Below are 18,957 nucleotides of genomic sequence, written 5' to 3'. Positions count from 1 at the left end.
TGTCTGCAGACATGCTGCAGCTGCATTGTTCACACAGAGACTCAGAACCTCTGGGCACTACTGCACACAGGGAATGGGGCGTACTGAGTCCGCCTCGGGTGTGAGAGTGAGCGGGCCGAGACAAATGAACATGTCAGAAACATCATCCTGAAACTGTTTGCAGCATAACGCAGACTTTGCTACATTGAAACATGAGCCAGGATTGGTAGTTTGTCACCCATAACAGACAGGAAAAAGACAAGATGGATATTGAATCCCATCAATGTATTCATGAAAACAGCACACAGGGGAGAGTCTGCTTGGCGATTGGCAAAATTCAGCAGGAACCTTTACGGAATATATTCTTTGTCTTATGTGAATCGGGGGGTTGATGTGTTTTGTTTTGTCGTAATGGGGGATATTCAAAAGCTTTCTCTACTCACGTTTACATTAAAATAAGCCTGATATGAATATTTCATATCAATGACGGGGGGTTGGAGAACTTTAGAGTTAAGCAGTCTGGTTTGGGTGGTTAAATTTGCTTTTTGCCAGCGATCTTTCCAAACAGACAATGTTCTCACTCTCCTGCTGTGGGATAGATTTTGGAATTTTATTAAGATCCCCACTAGCTGTTGATTTGATTTGATTTATCATGACACTAGGCGAGACCCAAATGCAGACACAGGTTGCAGATGGTTGGAGTTTAAGATGTTTAATAAATCCAAAGGGAATAAGCAAGAGAATGCTTGTGGACAGGCAAAAGGTCATAACCAGATCAGAGTCCAGGAGGTACAGAGTGGCAGGCAGGCTCGAGGTCAGGGCAGGCAGAATGGTCAGGCAGGCGGGTATAGAGTCCAGAACAGGCAAGGGTCAAAACTGGGAGGACTAGAAAAAGGAGAAAAGGCAAAGCAGGAAAAATTGGAAAAACCGCTGGTAGACTTGGACATACAAGACAAACTGGCACAGAGAGACAGGAAACACAGGGATAAATACACTGGGGAAAACAAGCGACACCTGGAGGGTGTGGAGACAATAACGAGGACAGGTGAAAGAGATCAGGTTGTGACACTTCTGCTCTTCCTGGGATCTACAAAAACATGACATAATACAGAACATTAATAGACAAGAACAGCTCAATGACAGAACAACATACATTTAAAAAAGGCACACGTAGCCTACATATCAATAGATACACACAAACTATCTAGGTCAACTACGGGAGAAGCATTGTGCCATAAGGTGTTGCTTTATCTGTTTTTTGAACCCTGCTGTTCATTTCAGCATATCAGATGGAAAGGAGCTCCATGCAATAATGGCTCTATTTAATACTGTACGCTTTCTTGAATTTGTTCTGGATTTGGGGACTGTGAAAACACCCCTAGTGAAATGTATGGTGGGATAAGTATGTGTGTCAGAGCTGTGTGTAAGTTGACTATGTAAACAATTTGGAATTTTCAACACAATGTTTCTTATAAAAAGAACTAAGTAGTATTTTTTACCAGCCCTCTGATTACAATGAAAAGCAAGATGTGCCACTCTGTTCTGGGCCAGCTGCAGCTTAACTAGGTCTTTATTTACAACACTTGACCACATGACTGGACAATAATTAAGATTAGACAAAACTAGAGCCTCCAGGACTTGCATTTTAGAGTGTGGTGTCAAAAAAGTAGAGCACCTCTTTATTACGGACAGACCTCTCCTCATCTTTACAACCATTGAATCTAAATGTTTTGACCATAACAGTTAACAATCTAAGGTAACACCAAGTCATTTTCATCTCCTCAACTTGTTCAACAGCCACACCATTCATTACCAGATTCAGCTGAGATCTAGAACTTAGGGAATGATTTGTACCAAAAACAATGCTCTTACTTTTAGAGATGTTCAAGACCAGTGTATTACTGGCCACCCATTCCAAAACAGACCACAACTCTTTGTTAAGGGTTTCAGTGACTTCATTAGCTATAGTTGCTGATGCGTGTATTGTTGAATCATCAGCATACATGGACACACATGCTTTATTTAATGCCAGGGGTAGGTCATTGATTAAAATAGAAAAGATTAGAGGGCCTAGAGAGCTGCCCTGCAGTACACCACACTTTGCGTTTGACATTAGAGAAGCTTCTATTAAAGCAAACCCTCCGAGTTCTATTATATAGATAGCTCTGAATCCACGTTATGGCATAGGTTGAAAAGCCCTAACACATACAGTAAGTTCTTAACAACAGGTCATGGTCAATAATATCAAAGGTTGCACTGGGATAAGTTTTTTCCTCTTCTGGTGCATATCTTCAGGATAGTCTTCATTAAAGAAGATATACGTTCCCCTCAAGTTCTTGGCTCGTTCCAGAACAGCTACCTTGTCCTTGAACCTTAGGAACTTGACCACTATTGGCCTGGGCCTGTCACCTGGGCCGGTGGTGCGTTTTCCAGTTCTGTGGGTGCACTCAACCTCAATCTTCCTGTGGTCCATCTTCAGTTTCTCTGAGAATATTTCCCTCACTTTGTCCTCAGTCTCATGTGGAGATTCTGCAATTCCGTCCACAACTATCTTATTCTGCCTTGTCTGCCTTCCGTATCTCAGAGGGAAGTTGGCCGAGCTACAGCAGTGTTTGTCAGACCATGAGACATCCTGAAAATCAGTCTTCTCACAAAAACTTCTGTAGCGTCCGAACAGTTTGGCCTACAAACTAATATGACCACTCTATGGAAAGTTTTGCTCGCCCCAACAGCTTAGACTTTTAGAGGTTATGTAACCTCTGTCTTATGTAACCATGTAACCATAGCAAACATATACAAATTTGAGTGGGCGGATTTATGTTAACTATGTTACGTCTAGTCTATGAGACCAGGCTTCTGTGGTGTTTTGTATTTGTATTTTGTATTTATTATGGATCCCCATTAGCTGCTGCCAAAACAGCACCTACTCTTCCTGGGGTCCAGCAAAATTAAGGCAGCTTCAACGATTAAAAAACATTACAATACATTCACAGATTTCACAACACACTGTGTGTCCTCAGGCCCCTACTCCACCACTACCACATATATACAGTACTAAATCCATGTGTATGTATAGTGCATATGTTATCATGCGTGTGTGTGTGTGAATGTGTCTGTGCCAGTGTTTGTGTTGCTTCACAGTCCCCGATGTTCCATAAGGTGTTTTTTAATCAGTTTTTTAAATCTAATTTTACTGCTTGCGCCAGTTACTTGATATGGAATAGAGTTCCATGTAATCATGGCGCTATGTAGTACTGTGTGCCTCCCATAGTCTGTTCCGGACTTGGGGACTGTGAAGAGGCCTTTTGTGGCATGTCTTGTGGGGTATGCATGGGTGTCCGAGCTGTGTGCCAGTAGTTTAGACAGACAGCTCGGTGCATTCAACATTTCAATACCGCTCACAAATAAAAGTAGTAATGAAGTCAATCTCTCTTCCACTTTCAGCCAGGAGAGATTGACATGCACATTTTTAATATTAGCACTCTGTGTACATCCAAGGGCCACCCAAGCATCTTAAATTGAAGATGTGGCAAATAGGAGTGGCAATATCGTCTGCTATTATCCTCAGTTATTTTCCATCCAGATTGCCCTGTTCTGAGCCAATTGCAATTTTCTTAAGTCCTTTTTTTGTGGCACCTGACCACACGACTGAACAGTAGTCAAGGTGCAACAAAACTAGGGCCTGTAGGACCTGCCTTGTTGATAGTGTTGTTCAGAAGGCAGAGCATCGCTTTATTATATACAGACTTCTCCCCATCTTAGCTACTACTGCATCAATATATCTTGACCATGACAGTTTACAATCTAGGGTTACTCCAAGCAATTTAGTCATCTCAACTTGCTAAATTACCACATTATTTATTACAAGATCTAGTTCAGGTTTAGGGTTTAGTGAGTGTTTGTTCCAAATACAATGCTTTAAGTTTTAGAAATATTTAGGGCTAACTTATTCCTTGCCACCCACTCTGAAACTAACTGCAGCTCTTTGTTGAGTGTTGCAGTCATTTCAGTCACTGTAGTAGCTGACATGTACAGTGTTGAGTCATCCGCATACATAGACTCTCTGGCTTTACTCAAAGTCAGTGGCATGTCTTTAGTAAAAATTGAAAAAAGCAAGGGGCAAGGGGCCTAAACAGCTACCCTGGGGAATTCCTGATCCTAACTGGATTATATTTGAGAGGCTTCCATTGAAGAACACCCTCTGTGTTCTGTTGTCCACATTATAGCAGGGGGTGTAAAGCCATAACACATACAGTGCCTTGCGAAAGTATTCGGCCCCCTTGAACTTTGCGACCTTTTGCCACATTTCAGGCTTCAAACATAAAGATATAAAACTGTATTTTTTTGTGAAGAATCAACAACAAGTGGGACACAATCATGAAGTGGAACGACATTTATTGGATATTTCAAACTTTTTTAACAAATCAAAAACTGAAAAATTGGGCGTGCAAAATTATTCAGCCCCTTTACTTTCAGTGCAGCAAACTCTCTCCAGAAGTTCAGTGAGGATCTCTGAATCATCCAATGTTGACCTAAATGACTAATGATGATAAATACAATCCACCTGTGTGTAATCAAGTCTCCGTATAAATGCACCTGCACTGTGATAGTCTCAGAGGTCCGTTAAAAGCGCAGAGAGCATCATGAAGAACAAGGAACACACCAGGCAGGTCCGAGATACTGTTGTGAAGAAGTTTAAAGCCGGATTTGGATACAAAAAGATTTCCCAAGCTTTAAACATCCCAAGGAGCACTGTGCAAGCGATAATATTGAAATGGAAGGAGTATCAGACCACTGCAAATCTACCAAGACCTGGCCGTCCCTCTAAACTTTCAGCTCATACAAGGAGAAGACTGATCAGAGATGCAGCCAAGAGGCCCATGATCACTCTGGATGAACTGCAGAGATCTACAGCTGAGGTGGGAGACTCTGTCCATAGGACAACAATCAGTCGTATATTGCACAAATCTGGCCTTTATGGAAGAGTGGCAAGAAGAAAGCCATTTCTTAAAGATATCCATAAAAAGTGTCATTTAAAGTTTGCCACAAGCCACCTGGGAGACACACCAAACAGGTGGAAGAAGGTGCTCTGGTCAGATGAAACCAAAATTGAACTTTTTGGCAACAATGCAAAACGTTATGTTTGGCGTAAAAGCAACACAGCTCATCACCCTGAACACACCATCCCCACTGTCAAACATGGTGGTGGCAGCATCATGGTTTGGGCCTGCTTTTCTTCAGCAGGGACAGGGAAGATGGTTAAAATTGATGGGAAGATGGATGGAGCCAAATACAGGACCATTCTGGAAGAAAACCTGATGGAGTCTGCAAAAGACCTGAGACTGGGACGGAGATTTGTCTTCCAACAAGACAATGATCCAAAACTTAAAGCAAAATCTACAATGGAATGGTTCAAAAATAAACATATCCAGGTGTTAGAATGGCCAAGTCAAAGTCCAGACCTGAATCCAATTGAGAATCTGTGGAAAGAACTGAAAACTGCTGTTCACAAATGCTCTCCATCCAACCTCACTGAGCTCGAGCTGTTTTGCAAGGAGGAATGGGAAAAATTTCAGTCTCTCGATGTGCAAAACTGATAGAGACATACCCCAAGCGACTTACAGCTGTAATCGCAGCAAAAGGTGGCGCTACAAAGTATTAACTTAAGGGGGCTGAATAATTTTGCACGCCCAATTTTTCAGTTTTTGATTTGTTAAAAAAGTTTGAAATATCCAATAAATGTCGTTCCACTTCATGATTGTGTCCCACTTGTTGTTGATTCTTCACAAAAAAATACAGTTTTATATCTTTATGTTTGAAGCCTGAAATGTGTCAAAAGGTCGCAAAGTTCAAGGGGGCCGAATACTTTCGCAAGGCACTGTACGTGTTTCCAGCAGCAAACTATGATCGATAATGTCAAAAGTTGCACTGAAGTCTAACAAGACAGCCACACAATCATTTTATCATCAATTTCTCTCAGCCAATCATCAGTCATTAGTGTAAGTGCTGTGCTTGTTGAGTGTCCTTCCCTATAAGGATGCTGAAATTCTGTTGTCAATTTGTTTACTGTGAAATAGCATTGTATATGGTCAAACACTATTTTTTCCAGAAGTTTACTTAGGGTTGGTAACAGGCTCATTGGTCGGCTCTTTGAGCCAGTAAAGGGGGCTTTACTATTCTTGGGTAGCGGAATGACTTTAGCTTCCCTCCAAGCCTGAGGGCACACGCTCTCTAGTAGGCTTAAATTGAAGATGTGGCAAATAGGAGTGGCAATATCGTCTGCTATTATCCTCAGTAATTTTCCATCCAGATTGTCAGACCCCGGTGGCTTGTCATTGTTGATCGACAACAATAATGTTTTCACCTCTTCCACAATGACTTTACGGAATTCAAAAGTAAAATTCTTGTCTTTCATAATTCGGTCCGATATACTTGGATGTGTAGTGTCAGCGTTTGTTGCTGGCATGTCTTCCCTAAGTTTGCTTATCTTAAAAATGAAAAAGTAATTAAAGTAGTTTGCAATACCAGTGGGTTTTGTGATGACTGAGCCATCTGATTCAATGAATGAAGGAGCCGAGTGGCTTTTTTTCCCCAAAATGTAATTTAAGGTGCCCCAAAGCTTTTTACTATCATTCTTTATGTCATTTATCTTTGTTTCATAGAGTAGTTTATTTTTATTTAGTTTAGTCACATGATTTCTTAATTTGCAGTATGTTTGCCAATCAGTTGGGCTGCCAGACTTAAATGCCATACCTTTTGCCTCATCCCCCTCAACCATACAATTTTTCAATTCCTTATCAATCCAAGGGGATTTAACAGTTCTTACAGTCATTTTCTTAATGTATGCGTGCTTATTAGTAACTGGAATAAGTAGTTTCATAAATACATCAAATGCAGCGTCATTACACACCACAGACCAGGAAATGGTAATTGATCCAAGATGGCGTAGCAGTCAAACGTCTTTGTCCTTCGTCTTGTCGTGTCACATGTATTTAACTTTTTAAATATTTTTCTTCGCATATCTTTATTTATATTGTTCTAAACCTCAACTTCAAAATACTCTCCTGCAACCCGCCTCACCCAATGTGGTGTGGATCTGTTTTTTCTAAAGTATTTTTATTTACCTCGGAACCGGAATCCCCCAACAGAAGCTAGCCAGCTCACTAGCTACTAGCTAGTAGTCAGCTAACAACTGCTAGCAGTCATCAGCTAACCTTTAGCTCAGAAAGCTCTCGCCAGTTTGTACAACGCGACTCAAACCGGACCTATTTTCTCTCCATATCCCCGGATTCCTACCGCAAGCTCCGAACCTTTTCACCAGATCATCGCAGCTAGCTAGCTGCAACTCGAGTAACTACTCCTGGCAAACGTCTGTCCCGAAGCAAGGACCCATTAGCCAGAAGCTAGCCCATGCTAGGACCATTGTCCCGGCTAGCTGAAGAGGCCCATCAGCCACAACACCCGGACCCCTTCTACTGCCGGTACAGGGAACGGAACCCCGCCGATCCTTCACGACTGGACTACCGACGTAACCTGCTCGAGGGGGTACCCAACGGGCCTCTGCGCCGTGGCCGGCTAGCTGCTAGCCGCGGCCCGCTAGCTGTCTAGAGCATATTGGACTGTTAGCTGAATAGATCCATTGGCCAATTTCTTGGGCCACTATACTTATTTTGACAATTGGACTTGGACCCCTCTGCTACTCGGAACCCTACAAATCCATCACGACTGGTCTATTGACGTCACCGCACGAGGAGGCTAAAACAGACTTTCCTCCATCGCGACATCCCTCTAAGGCCCTTCTGCTAGCTTGCTAGCCCCGGCCTGCTAGCTGTCTTAATCGCCGTGTCTCCAGCCAGCCCAACCACTCACTGATCACTCGGCTACGCATGCCTCTCCCTAATATCAATATGCCTTGTCCATTACTCTCCTGGTTAGTGATTATTGTCTTATTTCACTGTAGAGCCTCTAGCCCTGCTCAATATGCCTTAAACAACCATTTAGTTCCTCCTCCCACATATGCGGTGACATCACCTGGTTTAAACATCTCTAGAGACAATATCTCTCTCATCATTACTCAATGCCTAATCACATCCTACCATACCCTTGTCTGTACATTTTGCCTTGAACCTATTCTATCGAGCCCAGAAACCTGCTCCTTTTACTCTCTGTTCCGAACGTACTTGACGACCAGTTCTGACAGCCTTTAGCCGTACCCTTATCCTACTCCTCCTCTGGTGATGTAGAGGTTAATCCAGGCCTTGCAGTGCCTAGCACCACTCCTACTCCCCGTGTGCTCTCATTTGTTGACTTCTGTAACTGTAAAAGCCTTGGTTTCATGCATGTTAACATTAGAAGCCTCCTCCCTAAGTTTGTTTTATTCACTGCTTTAGCACACTCTGCCAACCCGGATGTCCCATCCGTGTCTGAATCCTGAAATTTCCATCTCTATCTACAACATCTTCCAACAAGATAGAAATGCCAAAGGGCGGCGGTGTTGCAATCTACTGCAGAGATAGCCTGCAGAGTTCTGTCTTACTATCCAGGTCTGTACCCAAACAATTCGAGCTTCTACTTTTAAAAATCCTCCTTTCCAGAAACAAGTCTCTCACCGTTGCCGCTTGCAAAAGACAATCCTCTGCCCCCAGCTGTGCCCTGGACACCATTTGTGAATTGATTTCCCCCCCCATCTATCTTCAGAGCTCGTGTTGCTAGGTGACCTAAACTGGGACATGCTTAACACCTCGGCCATCCTACAATCTAAGCTTGATGCCCTCAATCTCACACAAATTATCAATGAACCCACCAGGTACAACCCCAAATCCATAAACACGGGCACCCTCATAGATATCATCCGAACCAACTTGCCCTCCAAATACACCTCTGCTGTTTTCAACCAAGATGTCAGCGACCACTGCCTCATTGCCTGCATCCGTAATGGGTCTGCGGACAAACGACCACCCCTCATCACTGTCAAACGCTCCCTAAAACATTTCAGCGAACAGGCCTTTCTAATCGACCTGGCCCGGGTATCCTGGAAGGATATTGACCTCATCCTGCCAGTAGAGGATGCCTGGTTATTCTTTAAAAGTGCCTTCCTCACCATCTTAAATAAGCATGCCCCGTTAGAAAAATGTAGAACCAGGAACAGATATAGCCCTTGGTTCTCTCCAGACCTGACTGCCCTTGATCAGCACAAAAACATCCTGTGGCATTCTGCATTAGTATTGAAAAGCCCCCGTGATATACAACCTTTCATGGAAGTTAGGAACCAATATACACAGGCAGTTAGGAAAGCTAAGGCTAGCTTTTTCAAGCAGAAATTTGCATCCTGTAGCACAAACTCAAAAAAGTTCTGGGACACTGTAAAGTCCATGGAGAAAAAGAGCACCTCCTCCCAGCTGCCCACTGCACTGAGGATAGGAAACACTGTCACCACCGATAAATCCACTATAATTGAGAATTTCAATAAACATTTTTCTACGGCTGGCCATGCTTTCCACCTGGCTACCGATCAACAGCCCTGCACCCCCCACAGCAACTTGCCCAAGCCTCCTCCATTTCTCCTTCACCCAAATCCAGATAGCAGATGTTCTGAAAGAGCTGCAAAATCTGGACCCCTACAAATCAGCCAGGCTAGACAATCTCTACCCTCTCTTTCTAAAATGATCTGCCGAAATTGTTGCAACCCCTATTACCAGCCTGTTCAACCTCTCTTTCGTATCGTCTGAGATTCCCAAAGATTGGAAAGGTGCCACGGTCATCCCCCTCTTCAAAGGGGGAGACACCCTAGGCCCAAACTGCTACAGACCTATATCTATCCTACCCTGCCTTTCTACGGTCTTCGAAAGCCAAGTTAACAAACAGATGACCATTTCGAATCCCACCGTACCTTCTCCGCTATGCAATTTGGTTTCAGTGCTGGTCATGGGTGCACCTCAGCCACGCTCAAGGTCCCAAACGATACCATAACTGCCATCGATAAGAGACATTACTGTGCAGCTGTATTCATCAACCTGGCCAAGGTTTTCGACTCTGTCAATCACCACATTCTTATCGGCAGACTCAACAGCCTTGGTTTCTCAAATGATTGCCTTACCTGGTAAACCAACTACTTCTCTGATAGAATTCAGTGTGTCAAATCGAAGGGCCTGTTGTCCGGACCTCTGGCAGTCTCTATCGGGGTGCCACAGGGTTCAATTCTCGGGCCATCACTCTTGCTGCTAGGGATTCTCTGATCCACTTCTACACAGACACCATTCTGTATACCTCTGGCCCTTCTTTGGACACTGTGCTAACTAACCTCCAGATGAGCTTCAATGCCATACAACTCTCCTTCCGTGGCCTCCAACTGCTCTTAAATGCAAGTAAAACTAAATGCATGCTATTCAACCGATCACTGCCCGCATCTGCCCGCCCGTCCAGCATCACTACTCTGGAAGGTTCTGACTTAGACTATGTGGACAACTACAAATACCTAGGTGTCTGGTTAGACTTTAAACTCTCCTTCCATACTCAGATTAAGCATCTCCAATCCAAAATCAAATCTAGAATCAGCTTCCTATTCTTCTTTCTTTACATCATCAAAATATGTATCCCTACAAAACGTATTGTATGACCTCTTATACACTATATTAGGCCCAGCCTTTAGAACTTTGGTTTTCCTAGATATGGATATTATATTATGATTACTACATGGTAGATTGTCATCTAGTTGAAAGAGCTGTCCTAAATGTCGACATTAAGTAAAATCCTCACATAAATCGCCTACAGAGTCTTAAAACTTAAAACTCAAGCAATTTCTCCAACTGTCAACACAGTCAAATGAAAAGAGGTCGCGTACCAGGAGACGCATTGGTTGAGAATTTTGGCAAAGTACACATTCAGGCTGTGCTTCCCCCTCAGATAGTGGTCTCAGAGCAGCATAGCTTAGTCACAATGGGACACCGGACTATCGTGTCACTGCATGTGTGGACTGAATTACGCTTAACACTTAACACACTGAATTCCCTTTTTGTCACTTATTATATTTCACTCTCTGTTCTATAAGAGATCAGAGGTCATGGGCATTAGAGGTGGGTGGATTTAACATTTGCGTCTTGTGTTCATGGGAAAGTTTGTGAGCCTATGCATGCATCCCCAGGCTGGTATGGCATGCCAACACTGATCGTGGTACTGGAGGGTGAGAGGAGGAAAGGGTGACTGTGACACAGATTTTGAGAGCGCCATTTAACAGCTGACAACACTGACAGCCTGTGCCAGTTAATACCAAGTGATTACTTTCCCACACATCCACACAGGCTGACACATTGATCCACCTGTTGAAAGTAACAAGCTTCATTTAACAGCGCTGTAACTGGCAATTTGGCCACCAGAGAATACCTCCACATGCTATTAACATGGATAACAATGGCATTCTATTGAAGGTAGCTGAGTAGCACCACAAAAGCATCCCTCTCACCGAAGCCTGGCTGTGTGTATTCACAGTCAACCTGCTCCTGTCTGCTCTGATAGCAGCTTAGACTACAGAGCTAGAACACTGTAGGAATCATGGCTAATTAGTACAAAGGTAAATCCCCCGCAGAAACAGCTAAAATCAATTAGCCCACACTCTTGATGGGTGAGCTCACGCCACGCCACCTTTCTCACGATCCCTGGGAGCTCTGGGAAGCTGGGCTGATCGGTATGGAGCGCAGCCCCACTCCCAGATGTCCCCCTGAGGCTGGATCACTCCCCCTTATACCCCTCCCTTACATCCCTCTCTCCAACCTGTACCAGACAGACTGGCCATCACATTACTGTTACAGAGGCAACTTCCATCATTCTCCCTGCCTGTGAGTACAAACCATTCATCCAACCAAACATAACTGAAGAGAATACCACCTATCCTACATTATACAGTTAAATCTGACAGGGTAGGAACCAGTGGAGGCTCCTCAGAGGAGGAAGAGGAGGACCATACTCAGTGAAATTTCATAAAAATTAAAAGTGAAACATGAAAAAAGTTATCCTTTTTAGATAAAACTGTATTAAATATATTCATTTGACCCAAAAAATTGAGTAAAATACACTGTTTTGCAATGAAGGTCTACAGTAACTTCAAAAGCACTGTCTGGGGTAGCACCATGGTGTAGCCGGAGAACAGCTACCTTCCGTCCTCCTCTGGACACATTGACTTCAATAAAAACCTAGGAGGCTCGTAGGCCTCACCCCCCCACCCCCCATCCCTTGCATTTATTATGACCACTTCCAGAGGACGTCCTCCAACCAAACAAAACTTTTGCAGTATGAACTGACATGTTGTCCATCCAATCGTAGAATTAGGATCAGAGAATGAACCTAGTGATTTGTATTGTGATTGTGACACAGAACATTGTGAGCGTTCTGTGTTGAGAAGCTTGGTGGCATTGTTGGATAGAGATTAAGAGTGAAAAGTGATAGTTGAGCATTGTTTTTATAATATTCAATTCAAATTAGTTTTTTTCAATTAACAGGAGACAGAGGAAGTATATTATAAATAGTTTTCTTGCTTGTAGAACTTTATTTTTGTGTCCAGTTAGCAAGGCAAATATCAATAAATTGCACTAACTTTAGTAGCTATAGCTACCAGCGCGAGTGTGCAATTTTCTCCACCAGAATGGTAGAATGGCCGACGCTGCCGAAAATGTTGTGGATTTTTTGTTGAAGAACCCCTTTCATTCTCTGGAGTACACGGTGCGAATTAAAAGTGAGGGTCGACCTCTGCCTGAGATCAGTTTCATGAAGAAGGATGAAAAGGTGAGGGCGTTCAATACCAACTGGTATCAAAAGTATAGCTGGTTAACAGGAGCATTTCCTCAAGCCTCCTCTATTGCTGGCCTTGCCTGCTTTTTGGAAAGTCTGAGCCTTGGTCGAAAGGTGGGTACAGTGACCCGAAGAACATCGATCGCTCAGCAGGCAGCATATAATCTAGTCTAAATATAATTAATATGAACAATAAGTATGAGGTAACTGCAGTTTGACAGGGTTTTCATCCCCCCCAGGGTCAGGAGTTTTTTTCCCATTTTTAAAACCATGTGACCTGATTAGGGAAAACTGGTCCCATCATAGCCCCTATATAACCTTTTACAACTGATTAATCACTGTCATATCTTATAGGATCCAGAGTTTTCCTGGTTAGGTCAACAGATAAGGAAAAACTCTGGGCCATAGGGGGTAGAAATTGCCCCCCGCTCTGGGACCTATGGTGTCACCAGTCTGCTTGCAGTTGCATTTCTGTTCAAAATTGTGTATCAAGACTGTCCAAATGTGCCCAATTTGTTTATTAACAACTTTTCATGTTCAAAAATGTGCACTCTCCTCAAACAATAGAATGGTATTTTTCCACTGTAATAGCTACTGTAAATTGGACAGTGCAGTTAGATTATCAAGAATTTAAGCTTTCTGCCAATATCAGATGTCTACGTCCTGGGAAATATTCTTGTTACTTACATCCTCATGCTATTCGCATTAGCCTACGTTAGCTCAACCGTCCCGAAAGGGACCCACCGATCCTGAAGAAGTTTTTAAGAGGTGATGACCAGTCCACTCTACTACCATTGTCAACTCTGTCCTGACATGAACTGAAGCCACGTCTCATGTGTCCGCTCATCCACTGGCACATTGAATGTTTCCTCTCCAAGCACAATGAGTACCCCTATCAATTTTATCTCATTACTCTATGTAGAGTCAATCACATACACAAACACAATTACATTATTACACATCGATGATTTTACTCCTTGCTTGGACTAACTCATTCTTAGCTCTTTGGTCTACCTGTGTAGTGTGTTGTGTTACGTTTTTTTGTCTTCCCAGACAAATCCTGTCCTGCATTGAAGTCAAGCCTCTGAACACCTCAACTCATGCCCTCATTCAATCACTGCTGTGATCCCTTCCAAACACTGTGTAAGTAATCCTCTCATTCCCCATAATATTGTACTATAAATGTCCTTATTAAATGCTTTAGGTTCAAATAATGACTTTTGACGATTTTTGAAACACATCTCCCATCCTCCACGATTTTTAAAGGCACCAGTCTCCACTGGTAGGAACCAATGTTACAACCAGCAATAAATATTGTCAAATTTGATTAAACAAACCTTGATACAGTGAAACAAACATACCTTCTGAACAGATTTGACCACACCCCAAACAATTGCTCAAGACAGCTTGTTCCCTATAATGGTTGTCTTCAAACAAACACGAGTGCACAGAAACAACGCTACAAAATCTCTACATGTACAAAGCTCTCACCTGAAGAGAATTGAGGGGTGCTTCCTCTTGAAGCTAGGGGGCACTATTTTTATATTTGGAAAAATAACGTTTCCAAAGTAAACGGCCTATTTCTCAGGACCAGATGCTAGAATATGCATATAATTGACAGATTATGATAGAAAACACTCTAAAGTTTCCAAAACTGTCAAACTATTGTCTGTGAGTATAACAGAACTGATATTGCAGGCGAAACCCTGAGAAAAATCCAACCAGGAAGTGGCTTCTATTTTGAAAACTCCATGTTCCATAGCCTCCCATTGCTCCATTTAAAGGGATATCAACCAGATTCCTTTTCCTATCGCTTCCTCAAGGTGTCAACAGTCTTCAGACATAATTTCAGGCTTTTATTTAGAAAAATGAGCCTAAACAATAACATCACGTCAAGTGGTCACATGCGTTTTGCTCGCACAACAGAATTTGGACAGCTATTGTTTTTCCCTCTCCTACTCTGAAAGACATTTGCGGTTGATATATTATCGATTATATATTTTAAAAACAACCTGAGGATTGATTATAAAAAACGTTTGACATGTTTCTGTGGACATCATGGATACTATTTGGAATTTTCGTTTGCGTTGTCGTGACTGCTCTTTCTTGTGGATTTCTGAACACAACGCGACAAACAAACGGAGGTATTTGGATATAAAAATAATCTTTATGGAACAAAAGGAACATTTTTGTGTAACTGGGAGTCTCGTGAGTGAAAACATCCGAAGATCATCAAAGGTAAACGATTAATTTGATTGCTTTTCTGATTTTTGTGACCTAACTACTTAATGCTTAGTGTACACAATGTTTTGTTATGCTATCAATAAATTTACACAAACGCTTGGATTGCTTTCGCTGTAAAGCATAATTTCAAAATCCAAGACGACAGGTAGATTAACAAAAGGCTAAGCTGTGTTTTGCAATATTGCACTTGTGATTTCATGAATATAAATATTTTTTTGTAATATTATTTGACTGTGGCGCTATGCTATTCAGCGGTTGCTGATGACAATTATCCTGCTTAAGGGATGGGTAGCGTCAAGAAGTTAAGGAGAGGTATATCTATAATTCCATGTGTATAACTTGTATTATCATCTACATTTATGATGAGTATTTCTGTTGAATCGATGTGGCTATGCAAAATCACTGGATGTTTTTGGAACTAGTGAAAGTAACTTGCCAACGTAAACTCAGATTTTTTTATATAAATATGAACTTTATCAAACAAAACATACATGTATTGTGTAACATGAAGTCCTATGAGTGTCATCTGATGAAGATCATCAAAGGTTACTGATTAATTTTATCTCTATTTGTGCTTTTTGTGACTCCTCTCTTTGGCTGGAAAAATGGCTGTGTTTTCTGTGGCTTGGTGGTGACCCAACATAATCGTTTGTGGTGCTTTTACTGTAAAGTCTATTTGAAATCGGACACTGTGGTGGGATTAACAACAAGATTACCTTTAAAACGGTATAAGATACATGTATGTTCACTTTCACTGGCTGTTGTCATATCATCCCGTTAACGGGATTGCAGCCCTAATATGTTTTTAATACCAGAAATACTCTATGTAATGACTGGTATTGTCTCCGCACTAACAATGGGAGTCATTGTCATAAAGGCAGGAGGGAGGAAACAAGATCAGGTGGGAACATTCTAGCCAATGAGAGGGCAGATACGCACGTGAACGACAGACAATTCCGATTTGAAGTGGCAACTTTGAGAAAAACTAAGATGCAACGAGCGTCCACTTATATCAATATATTCATGACAACCTAATCATTACGGAACTTATTTTAGATCAAATAAGCCTATATTAGCAAATTAGCAATAAAATGAACGTGTTGACCAAATTCAACACTCTCTCATAAAGGTCCATACAAAAAATACCCACCTGGTCTGCTTGGACAGATTTTGACAGGAGTGGAGCCTCTTGCTTTGCCTCTTTCTCTCTGTTTATACTTTCTACATGTCCAACACTATTTAGGGTTCCCTGGGAAACACTGATCAAAACATTGGTTCCTACCTTATCACATAAACATAACTCAAGAGAATACATCCTACCTGCCTAATAACTGTGCAATACAACGAGATAATGACCAGTAAAGTACAGTAAGATACTGTGCCCAGGGCATAACTGATTGTTGACCCTAATGGAGCTGTACCGTTAGTTAGCTGGGAAAACACTTAGTAGAGGGAATGTTGATGAAAGTAGCTTCCAGTTGAATTTAATCCACATTAAGGAAACAAACATATTTCCAGCCATCCCCAGCTCCCAGGATGCTGTGTGTGAGGATGAAGGATGAAGTATGTTGAGATTCCCTGAACAGTAATAGAAACTGACTATAAGGAGTAGTTGGAGGGGAGGATTTCACTTGGAAATAGAACAAGACAACGAACAGCAAAGCAGAGATACTGTATCACATTTGGTGAGGCTTGTGTAAGGTTTTCATTCCGCTGTGACATACATAACAGGGGTTGTGAGGTGTTGGGTTGACTGGTACTGAAGATGTGAGCCTGACAGAGACCCGACCAAGCAGACAGATTCAGAAATCAGACGTTCCATCTCAGAGGAGTAGCGTGTGCAGACACACACCCTCCCGGTTCCAGCAGCTGTGCACACAGAGAATAACATTTACCCAGCCAAATCCAGCGTGTTCTAATTAATTACTGCCTCTTCCGATGAAGCGAAAAAAAAGAGTACCTGAGTATTGACAAGAGGAGACTCATAGAGCAGATGTTTGTGCATTCCCCTCCCGTGGTAAAACATGGTGCTGCAGGCTACTGTGGATTCACTGAGGAGAACTACAGCTGGGGCTGGGACGACTGAGTTTGATCCAACCACAGAGAGACCATGATTCAGCTCAGACTCACATCCTCACATGCCAGCGCATGGCTAGACCGAACGAATAAACAATCACATAAGCAAGTATGCAGACAGACAGACAGATTATATAAACAGACAAGGCAATATACAGCCCTGGCAGACATTGTGTTGGACAGGCTCTGTGTGTCTCGCCCAGTTCACATTATTCTCTCCCGTCTCGGTCTTTCCTCTTTTTGTTTATCTTTCCCTCTGCTTTCTGTCTTCCCCTTTCTCTCTTACTTTCTCTCTGCAATGTTATGTATGCCAGCTCCCATGCAGATCTGGGCTTGGACAGATGGTCACAAGCAAATGTGTTCACTTCCACACGGTTCCCAACAAAATTAACAGATGCCTGCATGTGTCTCCACAATAATGGTGTTAATAATGAAACAGAGCTGAGCTGATGGGAGAACAGCAGAAAGTGGATGGCAGTGAAATTAAGACAGTATTGACCCTTACCTAGTCCCTCACTGCAGAGATTGAACAGGCATTCCTACAAGCATACCCACACACCATGCACACACCCTTCCCACAGGCCTACAGTGCCTTCAGAAAGTACTCACACCCCTTGAATTTTCCACATTTTGTTGTGTTACCAAGTGGGATTAAAATGGATTTGTCTTTTATTTTTATTTGATCTACACAAAATACTCTGCAATGTCATAGTTTTATTAATGAAAGCTGTCTTTCTAAAAGCCTCTCTAAAAGTCTCTAAAAGCTATGCACACCTGGATTGTACAGTGTTATTTTTTTATTTATTATTCAAGCTCTGTGAAGTTGGTTGTTGATCATTGCTGGACTGACATTTAAGTCTTGCCATATATTTTCAAACAGGTTTAAGTCAAAACTATAACTAGGCCACTCCGGAACATTCAATGTTGTCGTGGTGTGCAACTCCAGTGTATATTTGGCCTTGTGTAATTGTCCTGCTGAATGGTGAATTTATCTCCCAGTGTCTGTTGGAAAGCAGACTGAACCAAGTTTTCCTCTAGGATTTTGACTGTGCACCGTGCACCTTTATTCCGTTTTATTTTATCCCCCCAAAAAACTCCCTAGTCCTTTTATTTATTTATATACACTGCTCAAAAAAATAAAGGGAACACTAAAATAACACATCCTAGATCTGAATGAATGAAATATTCTTATTAAATACTTTTTTCTTCACATAGTTGAATGTGCTGACAACAAAATCACAAAAATGATCAATGGAAATCAAATTGATCAACCCATGGAGGTCTGGATTTGGAGTCACACTCAAAATTAAAGTGGAAAACCACACTACAGGCTGATCCAACTTTGATGTAATGTCCTTAAAAAAAGTTAAAATTAGGCTCAGTAGTGAGTGTGGCCTCCACGTGCCTGTATGACCTCCCTACAACGCCTGGGCATGCTCCTGATGAGGTAGCGGATGGTCTCCTGAGGGATCTCCTCCCAGACCTGGACTAAAGCATCCGCCAACTCCTGGACAGTCTGTGGTGCAATGTGGCGTTGGTGGATGGAGCGAGACATGATGTCCCAGATGTGCTCAATTGGATTCAGGTCTGGGGAACGGGCGGGCCAGTCCATAGCATCAATGCCTTCCTCTTGCAGGAACTGCTGACACACTCCAGCCACATGAGGTCTAGCATTGTCTTGCATTAGGAGGAACCCAGGGCCAACCGCACCAGCATATGGTCTCACAAAGGGTCTGAGGATCTCATCTTGGTACCTAATGGCAGTCAGGCTACCTCTGGCGAGCACATGGAGGGCTGTGCGGCCCCCCAAAGAAATGCCACCCCACACCATGACTGACCCACTGCCAAATCGGTCATGCTGGAGGATATTGCAGGCAG

Source organism: Oncorhynchus tshawytscha, linkage group LG08 (assembly GCF_018296145.1).
Source record: "Oncorhynchus tshawytscha isolate Ot180627B linkage group LG08, Otsh_v2.0, whole genome shotgun sequence".
Classification (NCBI taxonomy): Eukaryota; Metazoa; Chordata; class Actinopteri; order Salmoniformes; family Salmonidae; genus Oncorhynchus; species Oncorhynchus tshawytscha.
The sequence above is the reverse complement of the archived record's forward strand: the minus strand, read 5'-3'. Positions refer to the sequence as shown.